The 16301-nt window shown below is 56.4% G+C and overlaps 1 long non-coding RNA gene across 1 annotated transcript; it reads right to left on the reverse strand.

The window, feature by feature from the left end:
* Window positions 1-1815: 1815 nt before the first annotated feature.
* LOC104693521 lies at window positions 1816-16055 on the reverse strand. The gene is made up of 3 exons (XR_005603089.1): window positions 15646-16055; window positions 11332-11507; window positions 1816-5690 (listed from the first exon to the last, which is right to left on the reverse strand). It is a non-coding gene; the product is annotated as an uncharacterized LOC104693521 (long non-coding RNA).
* Between the last annotated feature and the right edge of the window lie 246 nt (window positions 16056-16301).

Genomic DNA, 16301 nt, shown 5'->3' on the forward strand with positions numbered 1-16301 from the left:
GATGGGATGGGGTGGGGATGGGGATAGGGATGGGTGGGGATGGGATGGGATGGGGTGGGATGGGATGGGGTGGGATGGGGTGGGGTGGGATGGGGATAAGGGATGGGATGGAATGGGATGGGATGGGGATGGGATGGGGTGGGATGGGATGGGGATGGGATGGGGATAGGGATGGGGTGGGGTGGGGATGGGATGGGGTGGGATGGGATGGGGATGGGATGGGGATAAGGGATGGGATGGGGTGGGGATGGGATGGGATGGGATGGGATGGGATGGGATGGGATGGGATGGGATGGGGTGGGGTGGGATGGGATGGGATGGGATGGGATGGGATGGGGTAGGATGGGATGGGATGGGATGGGGTGGGGATGGGATGGGGTGGGCTGGGATGGGATGGGCTGGGATGGGATGGGGATGGGGATAGGGATGGGATGGGATGGGATGGGATGGGATGGGATGGGATGGGATGGGATGGGATGGGATGGGATGGGGATAGGGATGGGATGGGGATAGGGATGGGATGGGATGGGGATTGGATGGGGATGGGATGGGATTGGATGGAATGGGATGGGATTGGATGGAATGGGGTGGGATGGGATAGGGTGGGGATGGGATGGGATGAACCAGTGACAGGATGGACGGGGTGAAGGAGACAAAAAATCCTCCTGGGAGCCCTCTCCCTGCGGCCACACTGGCGTGGCCCAGCAGTGCCTCCCGGCTTGGGGCAGAGCCCAGCGCAGCACGTGCTTGCCCAGCATCCCCAGCCATGCCCTCGGTGCCCCGCTGGGCACCACGCCGCGGGCGGGGAGCCACGTGCGAGGCCCGGCACAGGCGTCTCCCGCTTTCCCATGGTGAAGCAAATTGCTCCCTGGAGCGTGAGATCTGATTAGATTCGTGACACACGTGGCAACAGCACCATGGCCGGGACCACGGTGCGTGCCCCGCACCCGACCCGCGTCCCACCCGGGCACAGCAGGAGGGGCAGGAGCAGCTTAGGGAGGGGGCAGTCGAGCATGCTCCAGGATGTGTCCAGCCTGAGACGTGGGACAGGGTCAGGGCTGGCTGTCAGTGAGCCTGGGCGATGAGCTGGGCTCTGCTGCACATCCCCCAGGGCAGCCACCAGCCCTGGGGACTGTGGGAGGGATGGAGGGAGGGTGCAAGATTCCCTCATCCAGGCTGATGGTTACCCCATCCCTACCTGAGGACCGGGAGAATTGAAGGTTTCCTCGCCCCTGTGGATGATAACCCCTTTCCCGCCTCCTGATGGATGCGAAATGATGCTCTCCCAGCTCTAGCTGGCAAGGCAGTTGCACAGCCAGCCCACCAGGGCAGCAGCTCACCGAGCCTTGGAGAGCCCCAGGCAGACCGGGGTCAGGGGAGCTGCCCAGCCACGAGAGGATGTATCTTCAAAGGCCTCTCAAGGCAACAAGCAGTACCTGTTTTGCAGTTTACCCTTCACATTTGCTGCCTTGAATGGCTCCTGAGCGATGCCTGCCTCTTCATTTGAGATCTTTCAACAGCTGTCTGATAGAGAAAACCTTTATCTCGCCTCTCCCAGGTTCCCATCCAACACCGGTCTCAGGAGGTGGGGAAGAAGGGGAAAAAAACCAGAATTCACTCCTGACCGAGAGTCTCACCTAATCCACCGCGTGTGGAAAATTACTGCCACCGCACGGAGCCCAGCCTGGCCCCCTTCCCACCCACGCCAGCCAGTGACTGCTCCTAAGGCTTTTGTGCCTGGCTTTTTTTCTCTCCTCTTCCTGCTGGGAGAATGGGAACTTCAGCGTTTGGACAAACCCTTGAGAAAACAACTTCACACGTGCTTGGGGCACTGAGTCGGTTTTTTATTTAATTTTGCCTCATCCTGAGACGGATTTGCCCGGAATCGCTGTGCAGGCTGTGAAAGCCCCCCCAGCCCCCCAGCACACTGCCCAGACCAGGGGCCACTCGTGCCAGTAGCTTTGCTGGGAGCCTGTTAAGCTGCGCCAGCACTGCAGGCTGTGGCACCAAGCTTTGCCCCTCCAGGCACGAATCCAGCCTGGCAATGCCACCAAGTCCCACTCAGCCCTGGCCACCTCACAGCCACACTTCCACCCCAGAGATGATGTGAAAAAGCTCTCCAGGCTTGTGTTGAGCTTCAGGACAGGTGAGCTCCCTCCTCTGCTCAGTACAGGCACAATAAGGTGAGGAGCCGCCTCTGCCACCCCAAGATATCTGCACAGGGACCTCTAGAAATGAAGGTTGCCCACCCTGGGTTGCTCCTGCACAGGCAGAGAGACCAAGGCACTGCCAAGCTTCCCCTGAGATCTGCAACATGTCCTTCAGCATCCCATCATACCCTGGGATCCACTGAAAGGGTTGCCAGGCACTGGAACCAGCTGCCCTGGGAAATGGTGGAGTCACCATCCCTGGAAGTGTTAAAAATGCAGAGATGCAGCACCTGGGGACACGGTTTGGTGGTGGCCTTGACAGTGCTGGGTGAATGGTTGGACTGGATGATCCTAGAGGGCTTTTCCAACCTCCATGAATCCATGAGTTCACTGCTTGGACCCTTGCTGGCCCCAAGGAATGAAGGCACCAGGCTGTGCTTGTGCTCTCTGGAGGGGCTGTGCCATCAGCATCTCCTCTTGTCCCCAGCACGTGCACGGTCCTGTGGCACACTCACCGGCTGTTTGCAAACTCTCAGTCCTGGAACTGGGATTAAAGGCACACAAGTGCAGAGTTTCTTCCCATCTGGATGCTCTGGACAGAGCTTTGCCTGAAGGAGGAGGTGCACAAAGCTTCCCACACTGCTGACTGGGAAGAAAGGATTGTTCTCCCTAGAACACAGTTGGGGAAGTTGAGTCACAGGGCAGTAAACCTCAGAGCTCAGAGAAAGATTGTTTGGCTAATTTTGTCTTGCCTGTGAATACCAGGCAGAAGGAAACAGAAATGCAAATTGTTTCCTATGGCAAATAAACCCCCAAGAACCACACATTTCACCTCCTGTGTTCTCTTCTCACATCGTCCAATGGTCAGTTCAGACCAAGGCATTGCAACCCCTGTGCCATGTGTGACCCCAAACTCCTCCTCATCACTCTGGGATTGGTGGGATAAATCACAGGGAATTTGCTTTCTTCATTCCTCAAATTATTTTGGAGCTATAAAGGACTTCCAGCCCAGCTTCCAAGCTCAATCTGTGTGATCTTGCCCAGGGCCACTGAGATCTGAGCCCTGGGGACACTCAGTGATCGATCGGAGGCCTGGACACACTCTGTGATCACATCCCTCTGGCAGAGCTGATGGCGCTCACCCCACCTGAGAGCTGGGGGGGAGGGAGATGGAGACACAAGGGTGCAAACCCATTCCTCAGTCAGCAAAGGCCATACCTGCCCGTGCACACCCTGAGCGCACAAATAAAACTGCAGCACCCCCACAGCGGGGCTGGTGCCAAGCATTTATAGCCCGATGGCACCTGAAGTCCCTCCCCAGGCCCAGGAGAGGGGAGGCAGCTGCAGCCTGGCTGCCTGGGTGGAGAGAAGGGAGAAAAACCCGGCTGCTTTGGGCAAATAAAGCAGTGGGAGGCTGGGTTCACGCTCGGGTGGGTCAGCGTGGTGCTCCCCAGCAGCGTGCTTTGGGAAAACCAACTCCCTCCACAGTGTCCCTGCCACCACCACTGGCAGCCCCAGGAGGGACATGGCACAGGACCAGCCCACACACGGCCAGGGGTCAGTTGCCATCACTGGCAGGATGCTCAGAGGTCCGTGGACTAGCTGGAATAATCCTTTGCTAAGATGGAATGCTGGATAGCATTTTCTGAAGTGTCTTCAGGATTTAAGGGCCCAGCTCTGTGAAGGAATGGAAATAGCAGGAATGAGGTACCTAAATAAGAGCAAGGCACTTGAAAGCCACTCTGGATCAGGCTTTTAATTTACCATTTAACCATACAGTAAGAAAGCCTCTTGAAAGATAAGAGCTGTGTTGTAAAGAGGCAGGAGGCATCTGTCTAACCTGGTCCCCCTTTTCCATCGGGGCCAGTGCCAGGTGCCTGGGGAAGCGATTACAAATGTGGTTGGCACGTGAAACGTTTGCTTGCTCCCCTGATCTCCAGACATCCATGGAGCAGGGTTTTCTGAGCTGGAGAGGTGCTGCCTTTCTCCTTAAGAGCTCTCCATGGGCTTTTTCCTTGTGTCTTTGAACTCTCACACCTCCCATGCGAAGTGGGAGCACCCACTCCCCCTGCAGCGTGGAGCTCTCCTTAAGGATGCTCCATGGAACAGACATCTCCTCGGGTTTCCTTTGAACCTGGCCCCTACTAACTGTGCTTCACCTAGATCCTGGTTGATATATGAGAAAAGGAGCGAACAACCATCCGTCTTCCCCCTGCTGCTCAGAGGTCTCTGCCTCCAGGAGCCAGATCTTCCACCACCAGCAAGGATGGTCCCGATGGCATGGAACAAAATGACTTCACTCTCCTTGTTGTGGATGGCTTTGGACAGTTTTCTTTTCCATCCCTGACCAAAAAAAAGAAACACAGGAAGAAAGTCCAGTTCTGCCCCATTTTTTGGCTCACAGCAGTTCACAAGTGACCTTGGAGCTCCCCACTGTGCTGAGAGCGGCTCCAAACCTCAGCGCTGCTCCCAGAGGTGGGGAAACGGAGCCACAGGGCAATTACTTAGACTTCTTCTGGTCACCTGGTAACTCCACACAAGACAGTTAAAAAAAGGCTCCCAAAACCCAGTCTGGCCAACAACACTGGAGCAATTAAATTCTGCTTTTCCTTGGGTGGATTTATCCTCACCAGCACTGCTTACTCTCATTACAAGCTTTTAGCATCCAAAACAGCAAGAACAGGTAAACTGAGGCACCAGAGGGGCTCCTGCAGCCTAAACAAAACCCCACAGAAAGGTGGTAACACAGGTGTAGATACCCCCCACACCTGAACCCCTTGCCCCCTGACCTGGCAGGATACCTGGGGATACGGGATGGCAGTGGCTGGGCAGAGGGGACAGCGGTTGGCAGTGGCTCACAGAGGGGCTGTTCGGTAACCCAGGAGCCCGGCAGCCAAGGCAGGGATGCAGAGGCAGGGAATCAGAGGCAGGGATGCAGAGGCAGGGAATCAGAGGCAGGGGCATCACCAGCACGGGCTCCCCAGCCCCAGCCAGGCAGCTGATTAAAATGCAGTCCGGCCACCCCGGGCCTGTCCCCACCGTCTCCCGGCTTTAAATAATAGCTTAATTATCTCATTTACATTTGGCTCCTTTCAGGGAGGCACTGCAGTTGATTAACATTTTCCCTCCCGGTGTCTTGCTCTGTGTCCCTGCTTCATCCCACCCTTCCCAGGCTGCCGGTCCCACTCCCCCAGGCACGGCTCCCTGCTCCCACCGGGGTCACCCAGCGCCGCTGCCTCCAGCCCCACTCCTCCCGCAGAGTCAGGGCTCTCCAGGGCTCTGGAAATGCCAGGACTCAGCTCGCAGATGGCCACAACAGATGCAGATGCTGGAGGATGGGAATCAGTGTCCTGGCTGGGCAGTCGTGGGATGAAGGCTCTCCTCATCTTCTCTCGGTGTCCTGCCATTGCTTTGCTGCCGGCGCTGCCCCTGATCTCTCCCCACGTTCCTGCTTCCACCCCTCACTGGGCAGCTTTTAACTTTCTTTTTTATCTTCTCTTTTTAAATCTCCTTTGAACGCTCCAGCCAAACACTGAATTCCTTTGAAGAAGAAGAAAATGTCTCTGTGGGTTGCCCTTTCTCACCGGCTGGAGTTGTGAGAGATCCCAGTGCCCAGCCTGAGAGCCCTGTGGCTCCCCCAGCCCCAGGCACATCCCCAGGGGTGTTCCTGGAGGAGACCAGGGCTAGAGGCATCACCAGCCCTCGCCTCCCAGACCCTCCAAGCCCTGTCAGGTTGCCCAGAAAAGCCAGTTTGTGCTCCTTCATCACATGGGGTCTCTGGGACAAATTATTGTCCCCTGCCTCACTGAAGGGGAGATTTTGCAACAAAATTTATGTGTAATTATCTTCCCAGGCCCCAAGGCCATGAGGCAGAGGAGGAGCCAGGAGGATGTGTGTGGACTCCCTGCTCTCCCCACCAGTCACACCATACCCCGAACTGGGACAGGACCCCACAGACAGGGGCAGGGAGGTGATGCCACCAGAGCCCCATCCCACTGATGCTGGGGGATATGGATGTCCTCAAGGCTCTTCATTAAACCTGCTCATTGCTGCATGAGCCCGTGGCCCAGCAGCCCCTTTCCCCCCTCCTCTCATCCCCCTTCCCTGGCTCCCTGCATCCCTCCCCAGGCTTGGCACAGCCAGCCGAGCCGCAGCACAGCACTGCGGACCCCGCTGCTGAATCCCAGCCTCCTGCGTGACTGCCAGGCATTTCCAGATAGTCCTATTGATCCTGTGGAGCCTCCAAACCCCCCATCCCTGCTGCTAATTTAGCCGGGACAGCCGCGCCGTCCCTCCTCCCTTTGATCCGCTCCCTCCCGCTCCCTTCAAACAGCCCCCCACTGCCAGGAGAGTTTGTGCTCGGTGCAGAGGTGCTCTTTTTGGAACATATATTTTTAATGGGTATTTCAGACGTGACGCAGGCACGAGGGAGTAATTCTCCCGTGCCCTGGTATTTACATATTTTCCAGCACAGGCAGGGGAAGGTTTCACGGAGGGAGCCCGGCAAACGGGAAGGAAAGGAGCTTTGTGCTTTGTATCGCCAGGGCCCAATTACAGCCTGAAAGGCGAGGAGCCCATCCGGGTATTGCCCTCTCCAGCCAGTCCAGGCTGTAATTACAGTCCTCGCCAGGCTCAGCAGGGTCTGGGAAAAAAATAGATCTCGAGAGCTCCACAAATGATCACTAGCTCTCTCTTCGGGGCACGGGGATTTTAGGGCACCATCTGCTCGCTCTTCTCTGCCAACACAGATCCTAAAAACTACTGGGTTTCACCTGGTTCCTGAGAGAGAAGGAGAGCAAGGGAGAGCCCCAAGGCTCCCCGCTGTGCTGGAAGTGAGGGATGGGAGACTGGGACTGGGGAGGTGATGCTGCAGGGATGTGACTGGTGGTACTGCCAGGGGGCTTAGGGCGGGATGTGAGAGGAGATCCCACAGAGAAAAGGGGGTGGGAGGTGTGCAGGGAAGCTGGGATGAGGTTTCCCACTCCCACTGGGACTGACCTGCCTGCAGATGGACATGACTCCCAGCCTGGGGCATCGCTCTGCTGGTGCAAGCCCAGGTGCTGGCGGGAGCCCTGGGAGGGCACCTGTGTTACCAGAGGGACAGCACCCAGCCAGCACCCCCTGGGCAGGTCACACCACAATTTGGGTCACTTCTGAAGCCCACACAAGCCATTCAGGCCACCAAATGGTACCCCCAAGCTGCTCGCAGGCTTGGCTGCCCTCAAGGTGGCTCCCACCGTGGAGACAGGGGGTGTGGCAGCAGAGGGTGGTGGCATTGCTGCCTGAGGACCTGTGCTGGGAAGCTGGGAGGGCAGAGTGCTGGCTCACCAGGGAATCAGTCTCTGTGACTGGGGGGACTGGGACGTGCCATTGACCACAGTAAAATCTGATGGCGACAGCATTTTCCACTGTTCCAGGGCAGTTTCTGGGCAATGATTGGGAAAACTAAGCTGCAGAAAGAGTAGGAAAAGGCAAAAAGAGCTATATGGAAAAATAGATGGAAATGTATGAGAATCATGGTGTGGTTCATGGGGCTGCCCTGTGCAGGGCTGGGAGATGGACTCAATAGTCCTTATGGGTCCCTTCCAGTTCAGGATATTCCATGATTCTGCGATACTGTGTATTGTGCTAAGACCAGCAAGCTCTGGGTTTGAGCCAAACCAGCAAATACTGAAGTGGTGCAAGTGAGTGAGCCAGGTTTGACCTTCAGGCTCTGCTAGGACTAAAGTAACGTGCAAGGGGAGGGTCCGTCCCACTAAACTTAACTCCCAGAGAACCACCACGCTGCTCTCAACACATAAACTGTGTTTTCTTTGAATCTCTTTCAGTCTCAAAGTCCTGCCTGGCAATTATACACATTTTCAGGTCTGAATTTGTTGGCCTGTCTCTAGACATATGCTGTATGATATGATATGGAGCATTTGGGCATAGATTTCCGTGCAGCAGCGCCGTCTGCTTCCGAGCGCTCCCGCTGTGGCTCTCTCTGCTCCTTCAGCTCTCTGAAACCTACAGATTAATATTTTGATGTACAGGATGCTGGTTCTGCATCTCAGCATGGGCAGGGAAGGGGTAAACCCGAATCCAGCAGAGCAGAGAGGGCACCTGGGACAGTTTGGGACAGGGTGAGCAGTTCTGTCACCACAGCAGGGTGCAGGTCACCCACCTCTCCCATGCTTTTCCCCATAATGTTCACCATAAACATCCCAACATCAGTGAGGGGGACCATGACTGTTCCTGCAGTCAGGGAATGGGATGTGGCAAGCTCTATGGGGTGCATTAAATCCAGCCTCATGCCTTGCTTTCCAGAGTTGTCCACACAATGAACCACCCAGGACAGTGGCACATGTTTCCTGCTGCCCTCCCCAGCCTTGTCCAGGATTTTTGGGCATGAGTATCATTCAGAGAAATAGTGGGGCTGATCAGAAGCTGATTCTGGTTCCCATCAGTAGGTCCCAGAGTTAAAATCCAGCTGTTATTGTGGCAAAGACAGTCCAAGGAAAAGCAGAAACTGCAGACAAGGTTGTGCACCCAGACGTGACGGGGTGATGACTGCAGCTCCCAGCACCCTCCGGATGTGAGGGCCGGCTCTGCCGCTCTCCTGCCTTTCCCTCAGCACAGGACCTGGCTCTCTGCAGGATCCCCCCCATGAGGACAGGTTGCAGCAAGGGTCGAGGGCAGATTTCCCTCTTTGGGGAGCACACTGAGGGTCTGACCAGGGTGAGTACCCTCAGGCACACCCCAAAAGGCTGGGTGGGCAGAATCTTGTCAAATCAACCTACAGTTCCTCCTGGAAATGGCTCCTGAGGTTCCCACTTGGCAGTCAGGCACTGAGTGTGGCTCTGGGTCATGAGCAGGGCCACAGCACGTCCTGGCTAGAGCCCTGCATTTCCCACTGGCCAGCAGACCACCCTGTCCCACAGGCTGTGCCCAGCCCTGGGAGCTTCCTGGGCTTGGGGGGCATCTGGCTGAGTGAGGAAGAGCCATTCCAGAGCTACAGGCACAGAGATCCCCTCCAGCATGGGGCCCAGTCCCTGCAGCAGGGAGGTTCTGCGGGCCAGTTTGGAGGCCAGATTGGAGATGTCCCTGCACCTTGTTTCCTCTTTGGAGAGCTCTTCTTGCCACCAGGATAAGAGGAAGGACACCTGGGGCTGCTCCCAGCAGCTGCCAGTGAGGCAGAGGTGGCCAAGCCTGACCCCCACCATGTTTCAGCACAAGTGTGGCACCCAGCAAGGTGTCAGTCCCCAGTGAGTCCATCCCAGCTCCCAGCTTTGCCTCCAAGTGCAGGAGGGAGACCCTGGCTGAGCCTGGTGTCCAGCCCGAGGTCTGCCAGCTGCCTTCCCAGCAGTGTGTAGGGTGAGGGGCTGAGGTTACCTGGCTCCTTGCTGTGCTCTGCTCCTCCTGGTTTGGCCCTGATGGAGCCACGAGTGGTGGTGATGGTTTGTGCATCCCTTCTGACGAGGTCTCGCAGCCCAGGAGACCCTACAGTCCTCAGGCTGGAGGGAACCAGGCCGTGAGACCAGAGCCTTGCCTGTGACCCTCTCAGGAGTGCCAGCACTGTTGTTTAAGGGCTAAAGGAGGTCCTGAGCCACACAGTGGGAAATGTCACAAGTCTCCACATCAGGACTTCTCCGAGTCCCATCTACCAGGGAGCTCCAGCTGAGTGAGTCCTGGACCAGGTGTCTGCACCACTGAAACCCCTTCCCAGCCCCAAATTCCACGAGTGGCACGCTGTCTGCTGCCTCACCCCCACCAGCCTGTGCTCGGGGCCACAGGAGGACGAAGTCCCCCCTGGAGCCCACCGTGCTGCCGAGCCCTGGCCCCCACCTCCCTGCACACCACTGCCCCTAAAAAGCCAAAGCCACATGCCTTGCTCCCAGCTGCTGGAGAACAGCCAGGAACCACTTCCAGACTGCGTCACCATATTCACGGCCTCTCTTGGGCTATATTTAGTTTTGTGACTGCAGGTTTTTCTGGACGTCGAGTTGCTAAAGAACTGGCACTCCCCACTCAAAGCAGCGCGCATCCCGAAGGAGAGCTGAGCTGGGAGGGGGGAGCTGAGCAGGAAGGGGGGATCTGAGCTGGGAGGGGGGAGCTGCACAAGCTGAAGGAACCCTGAGCATCCCCCAGGTGAGGTTTGCCTTGCTGACAGGAACAACCAGCACTCGGCAATTTCAGCCCTCTCCGTCTCCTCTGCAGGGAGGTGCGTGTGGAGCTGGGGAGCTTGTGCAGAGCCAATTTCGTTTTGCCATAGCCAGCAGATCTGGAGAGGATGTGAACCTCAGCGCCAAAAGCTGCCTTGCAAAGAGGTCACAGAAAACACGGAGGGAGGAACCGTGGCAGTGCTGCACATCAGCACAGCCTTCCCAGCCACTGTGGTCCGCAGGTTTTTATGAGTCTGAGCTCAGAGACACTGACTCAACCACTGCAGCCTCCCTCTGGTCCCCCGAGGCCCCGAGTGCCCCAGACTGGCCTGCAGCACAGCAGGGGATGGCAGGAGTGCATCTCTGGGCATCCCGCTGGGTCCCTTTGGCTCAGGCACAGCTGGGCGGCTGCCAGACCTTGTGATTCTCCTTCTGCTTCACTCTGGTACCTGGGACGGTCCTGGGATGGGACACGTGCCCAGGAGATGCCATGGATGGGGTATGGCCTCTATCAAGTCCGATGTCCTAGTGCAGAAGAGGGGGAGCTCTGAGCAACCCGCTCTAGTGGAGGGAGGATGGCCCTGCCCGTGGCAAGGGGTTGGAATGAGAAGAGCTTTAAGGTCCCTTCCAACCCAAACCACTCTCAGATTTTATTCTATGGTTCTATGAAGCCAGTGCATGGTGATCCATGGCCTTAGATATGGTTCAGCCACATAATTCCAGCCTTCAGGACCCCAAAAACTGCTCTGGAGTTCATTGTGTGAGGAGGTGGAGCAGTCCTGGAATGTCATCCTTCCTACGAGCCCATCCACGTTGACCTCAGCATAGAGTGGCAGACTTTTCCAGCTCAGAGGGGACCTGAGGAGGTCTCTAGTTCAACCTTCTGCTCAAAGCAAGGTCAACTGCAAGACCTCATTGCCCAGTGGGGCTTGAAAACCTCACAGGATGGAGACAGTCCAGCTTTCCTGGGCAAGCTGGTGATGCTTGGCTGCCTTCATGGAAAAAAGTGTGTCTTTATCACCAGTCTGAGCTTCTCTTACCTTACACCTGTTGTCTCTCTTCCTCTCACCATGAACTGCTCTGAAGAGTCTGGCTGTCTTCTCAAACACCTCTTCGTAGGTACTGCACGGCTGCTTTAGATCCCTCTGAATCCTTCCCTTCCCAAGGATAAATCTCCCACTGCTGTTCTCATCATCCTGGAAAGGGGAGGAACTACCTTCCGAAAGAAAAGAAAAAAAATACAAAAGAAAAAAAACAAAAACAAAAGAAAAAACCAAAGGGAAAAAAAAATAAGATTAAAAAAAAGAAAGAGAACTACTCCAAACTCTTGTGACCCTCTTTACTCCAACCCCACTAAAAGTGACGGCCAATGAGAAGATCCCATCACATCATACTCTGGCCTGCTCTAAGAATCAGGAACAATAAATCAACTGACTTCAGTCCAAGATGTTCCCAAGTCTTTGCTGACACCAGATAACATAGGGCTGTGAATATTCCCAGCCTGGAACACCTCTGAAGGAAAAGAAGCTACTGTCGGCAAGGCAGGGAAGCAGAGATACTTAATAGGTAAAACAAGGGGAAAGGAGGCTCCAGAGGTCTCAGGTAAATCCGTTAATCCCACCATGACTTCATTTTCCCTGCTTTTCCTGAGGAGCCAGTGGCTGAATGCACAAAGTATCTGCACAGAGAAGCAATTGCTGCCTGATCCTCTTGTCCTGGCTGAGTCTTCTGCCCTGTGCTGATTTCACAGTCCCTCAGCGTGAGCCAAACCCAAAAATCAGTGCTCACAATCACCCAGGTGAGCTCTCCAGAAGGCGAGCTATATCTTTTTCCAGGTTGATGACAAGATTAAGAGGCGCTGGAGGCACAGGAGTTAGCTCCATCCATCAGAAGCAGATCTGGCTATCACCAGCATCAACCATCATCAACCATCTTCCCCCTGCCTCCAACAGTGTCCCTACAATGTCTCCTCAACCAGCACTGAGCGAGGCCAGCCCTGGTCACGGAGCCAGCAGCTCCAGACGTGGCAGCTGTGGACAGGTAGGCTGGAGACTGGAAGCGAGCAGGGACGTAGAAGGTGTGATGGAAACAGGTGGCTGAGAGCAGTGGGGAGGGCAGGGGGTGTGAGGAGGAACAGGACATAACCAGAGGTGACCAGGCAGGAGTGACCATGAGTTTTGGGTCTGCTGGAGAGGACCAACTCCCATGACAGGAGGCCATTGGGAGCTGGCATGAAGGTGAGAGCAATCCAGGAAGCCTTTGGAAGCCACCAGCAAGACTTAAAGAGGGTCAGGAGATTGTAGGTTTCATCTCGAGCTACTCATTAGCCACAAGGACTCTGGCCTTTCAACCAGACTAATTACTGATTGCTCAAAGGATAACACTTCCCACAGCTGCTAAACTTGCTGACACTGGGCCCTGGATGTCTTCTATTCTGGGAAGGGGGAGTGGAGTCTCCTAGTGTGAACTTGTGGAGCTGGGCAAAGCCACACTGGAGCAGAGATAAAGTCAAGGACAGCTGCAGCTGCTTGGCAATTGTTCAAAATGAGCCACGAGTCACTGACTTGGCTATTCTGGGACGAGCTGAAGAGCCAGAGCTGGGGAGAACGAATTCATAGCCTGCTCACACAGAAATGGACTGCAGCAAGCCTGGACCTGAGCAACGCCCAGGCACGTTCATCAGGGACCTGATGGGAGAGTGCAAAGCTCCGTCCCTGGTCACCAGCGAGGAGCCACGGCTGCAGCTCTGCCTTGGGATTGATCCACCAGACCTCATAGGTCTCCAGCAGGGGAGAGCCACACAGGCTCCCCGAAAGTCACAGAGAGAAATCGCTGCCTCGAGGGCTTTTTGACCCTTCAAGTTGCCTGAAATTGGGTCAAAGCCTTTGCCCAGGGCAGCCATGCCAGCATACAACTGCTGCTGAATCTTCTAGAGAACCTAGCAGAGATTTCCCAAGTTGGAATTTATTGGGGATGGGCTGGATGGAGCCCGTCATATCCCCCAAATCTGTAACCAGTGACCAGAGTAATCCTCTCAAATCTTTGCCTAAGGCTGGAACCTGGATTGTTTATGTGCTGTATTTCCCAGCTTTTGGGTGGGACCACTGGGGTGGGAGGCTCTGATGTGCCCCAGCAAAGGTCTGTTCCCTGCCTCCAGCAATCCCAGTGTCACTGGGACTGACCTGACCCCTCCACACACCCCAGTGCAGGTCACCTCCAGAGCTGCAAGACTCAGATAGACAATTACGCTCGTTGGGAGCTCACCCAAAGGACACCAGGCCTTTTGAGGTCAGTCACTGCATATGCTGGAAAGCAGATATGATCTCATTAGGCAAATATTTATGATCAATATTGTCCACTCTCTGGCAATGAACAGCATCACTTGGAGCAAGAAGCTCTCCAGGGATGGATGTGCGTTAACAGAAGAGCCTGGGCCAAGTGTGAACCTCTGCTCACCTGGCTTGAAAACACCTACATTTATCCTAAATATTTTTTTCACGATTCGCCAGGAGATTAATTAGCTGCTTGGAAACCCCAGACATTAATTATTGATTATGCAAAAGATTTTGTTCATCACAGTTGCTGAGCTTGTCAGTGCTGTGGGACAGGATGGCTGAGGACATCAGGATGGAGAGGAAGTCTGGGTGGGCCCTGGAGAATGAGTGGATTTGCCACCCGTTTCCCGTGGTGGGGCCTCTCCGCGAGGTAGAACAGCTCCAAAACAGGAGTCAAGCGCGGCAGCGAGATCCCAACTCAAACCCAGCTGCCCTGAGGGGCAGGGAACTGAGGCAGAGGACAGCGCGACCCGTTCAGGAAGCAGACCCAGGACCCCCTGCGCCCTGGGGTGCTTGAGCTGACGCTTGGAGCTGCTGAGGGGAGATATCCACCATCGCCTCCCCCTCGCACGGACACGCCGGCTCCACCGACACAGCCCGGCGCCAGCAGGCCTCTCCTCTCCCCGGTTCCCCGGGCAGAAGGGAGCCGCAGCCGCGGCGCGACGCGGCGAGCGCGGGTGGCAGTGATAAACCTCCTGCAACGCCCGGCAATTAATCTTGCGGAGCGGTGAGTCAGAGTCACCCGGAGCTTCCTCCCCTCACCCAGAGCCAGCCACCGCCGTCTCCAGAAGCTCTCGGCTCCAGGGACCTGCAGATGCCACCTGGTTGGGGAGAGGGAATTTTTTTCGTGCTGTGCCATCACTGAGAGGTGCCGGATCCCCCTCCGGACCTCTCCGCTGCGCCCAAGGCAAACAAGACCCACTGATACCCACATGTGCCCGCCTGTCTCTGCAGAGGAGTGGGGTGCTTTATTCCCAGCTTCTCTGGCCATCAGGAAGGCGAGAGGGAGATGCCGTCCTCATGATAAAGCCCATATAAAAAAGGTGTCAAAAGCCAGAGGGGTGGAGGAGGAGGGAAGGACTGAAACAAAGCCCCCGGGAGGGATGGGTATATTTAACTCCCACCGAGAAAATGCCCCCGCACATTTTCTCCCTGTCCCCACCCCCAAAATCAGCGGTGCTCCCCAAACTTTCCCAAGCTTTCCCGGGGAAAAGCCTCTTCCCGCCTTGCCCTAGGCATGAATGCAGTTTGCAGTTTTAACAGCAGATGTCTCTCCTATTATGATTTATAAAAATGCTTAAAATAAATAATGCAAACATATTTACAGGAATGAATTCCTGCTCCTGAGCGCGTTTGTCACTCGGAGGCTCCCGAGCAGGAGCGCCTCGCCGCCTGAGTGCCTCCCGCACAGCCTCCCCGCTGCCCCCCCGCCGCCCCCTCCCGCCGGCGCTTGCGGCGGCTGCCAGGAGCCCAGGGCAGGGTGGCCAAATCCCAAATCTCCCCCCCCCCCCCTCCCACCCGCCCCTCCCCAACCCCGGGTCTGGGCCCACACCAGCGTTTCAATACAAATGTTGTATAATCAACGTGTTAAATATTTAAAATGGTCGTGCAGGAGAGCTGCCCGGCGGTGCCTGATTTCACACATCCTGACAATTTCACGGACCTCTGGGCTTACGTTTCTTGGCAAATAATGAAAGGCGGTGGGAGCCCCCTTCCTCGAAGGGCACGTTGGGGAGGTTTGCCCTGGCCGCAACTCCTTCAAACGCGATGCGACTTGTGCAGCGCCTCTCCCACCTCCGCGCCCAGCCATGTCCAATGCTTTTAAGCGTGACCTTCGCGCGGGGCGGATGCAGCCGTCACGCCGCCGAGGTGACTCAAAGGCAGAGCGGGGGGCCGGGGAGGGGGGATCGGCGGGGGCAGCTGCCGGCAGAGCCGGCGCTTCCAATGGAGCAACTTTTCCATGGCCGTCCCCGCAGCCCGCGCTCTTTCCGGCGTGGTGCACACAAAGAGCCGGCGTACCTGCGGTGATGCGAGTGGCCCAATTACCGCTCCGCACCCAGCCTGGCCGTTTCCATAGCTTCACAGCACAGCGCTTCCCTCTCCCGAGGCCATCGGAGCAGGACCCGGCATCTTATCAGCGATCATCCTGCCACGCAGCGCTCCTCCGGGCCCTACCTGCCGACGGCCAGTCTCGCCGGCAACGCAGGATAATATCTTTTCCCACCAGAGCCGTGCGATGATTTCTTCCCGCTGCTATTTTGTCTTGCTTCCAAAGCCTCTTGCGTAACCGGTGCTGAGGAAGCAGAGCACAAAGCAGGGCAGCTACAGGAGCTCCCCCGAGCAGGGGATGGGGTGAGAGGCTGTCCCAACCCAGAGGACACCCCAAGAGGCTCTGGTGCTTCAGTCCTGCCTAAGGAAGGGTGAGAGGAGGCATCTAAAAGGACTAATGTGTCTCCCTGGCCAACCCCACTGTGAAGCTGAGCCAGGAGGACAGGGAGGTGGAGGGCAGGATTTTCTCCCCAGTGAGCCAGATCCTGCCTGGATGAGAGCTCCATGGGAGCCCAGAACCACACCCTCTCAAAACAGGCACAGATTTTGGGCTGGAAAACCTGCTCCAGGAGGAGCGGGGGTGTTTGTGGTCTCCTGAGGGGGTGACTTGCTCCAATTCCTTGCCT

The sequence above is a fragment of the Corvus cornix genome, chromosome 13 (assembly GCF_000738735.6).
Source record: "Corvus cornix cornix isolate S_Up_H32 chromosome 13, ASM73873v5, whole genome shotgun sequence".
In the NCBI taxonomy this organism is placed as follows: Eukaryota; Metazoa; Chordata; class Aves; order Passeriformes; family Corvidae; genus Corvus; species Corvus cornix.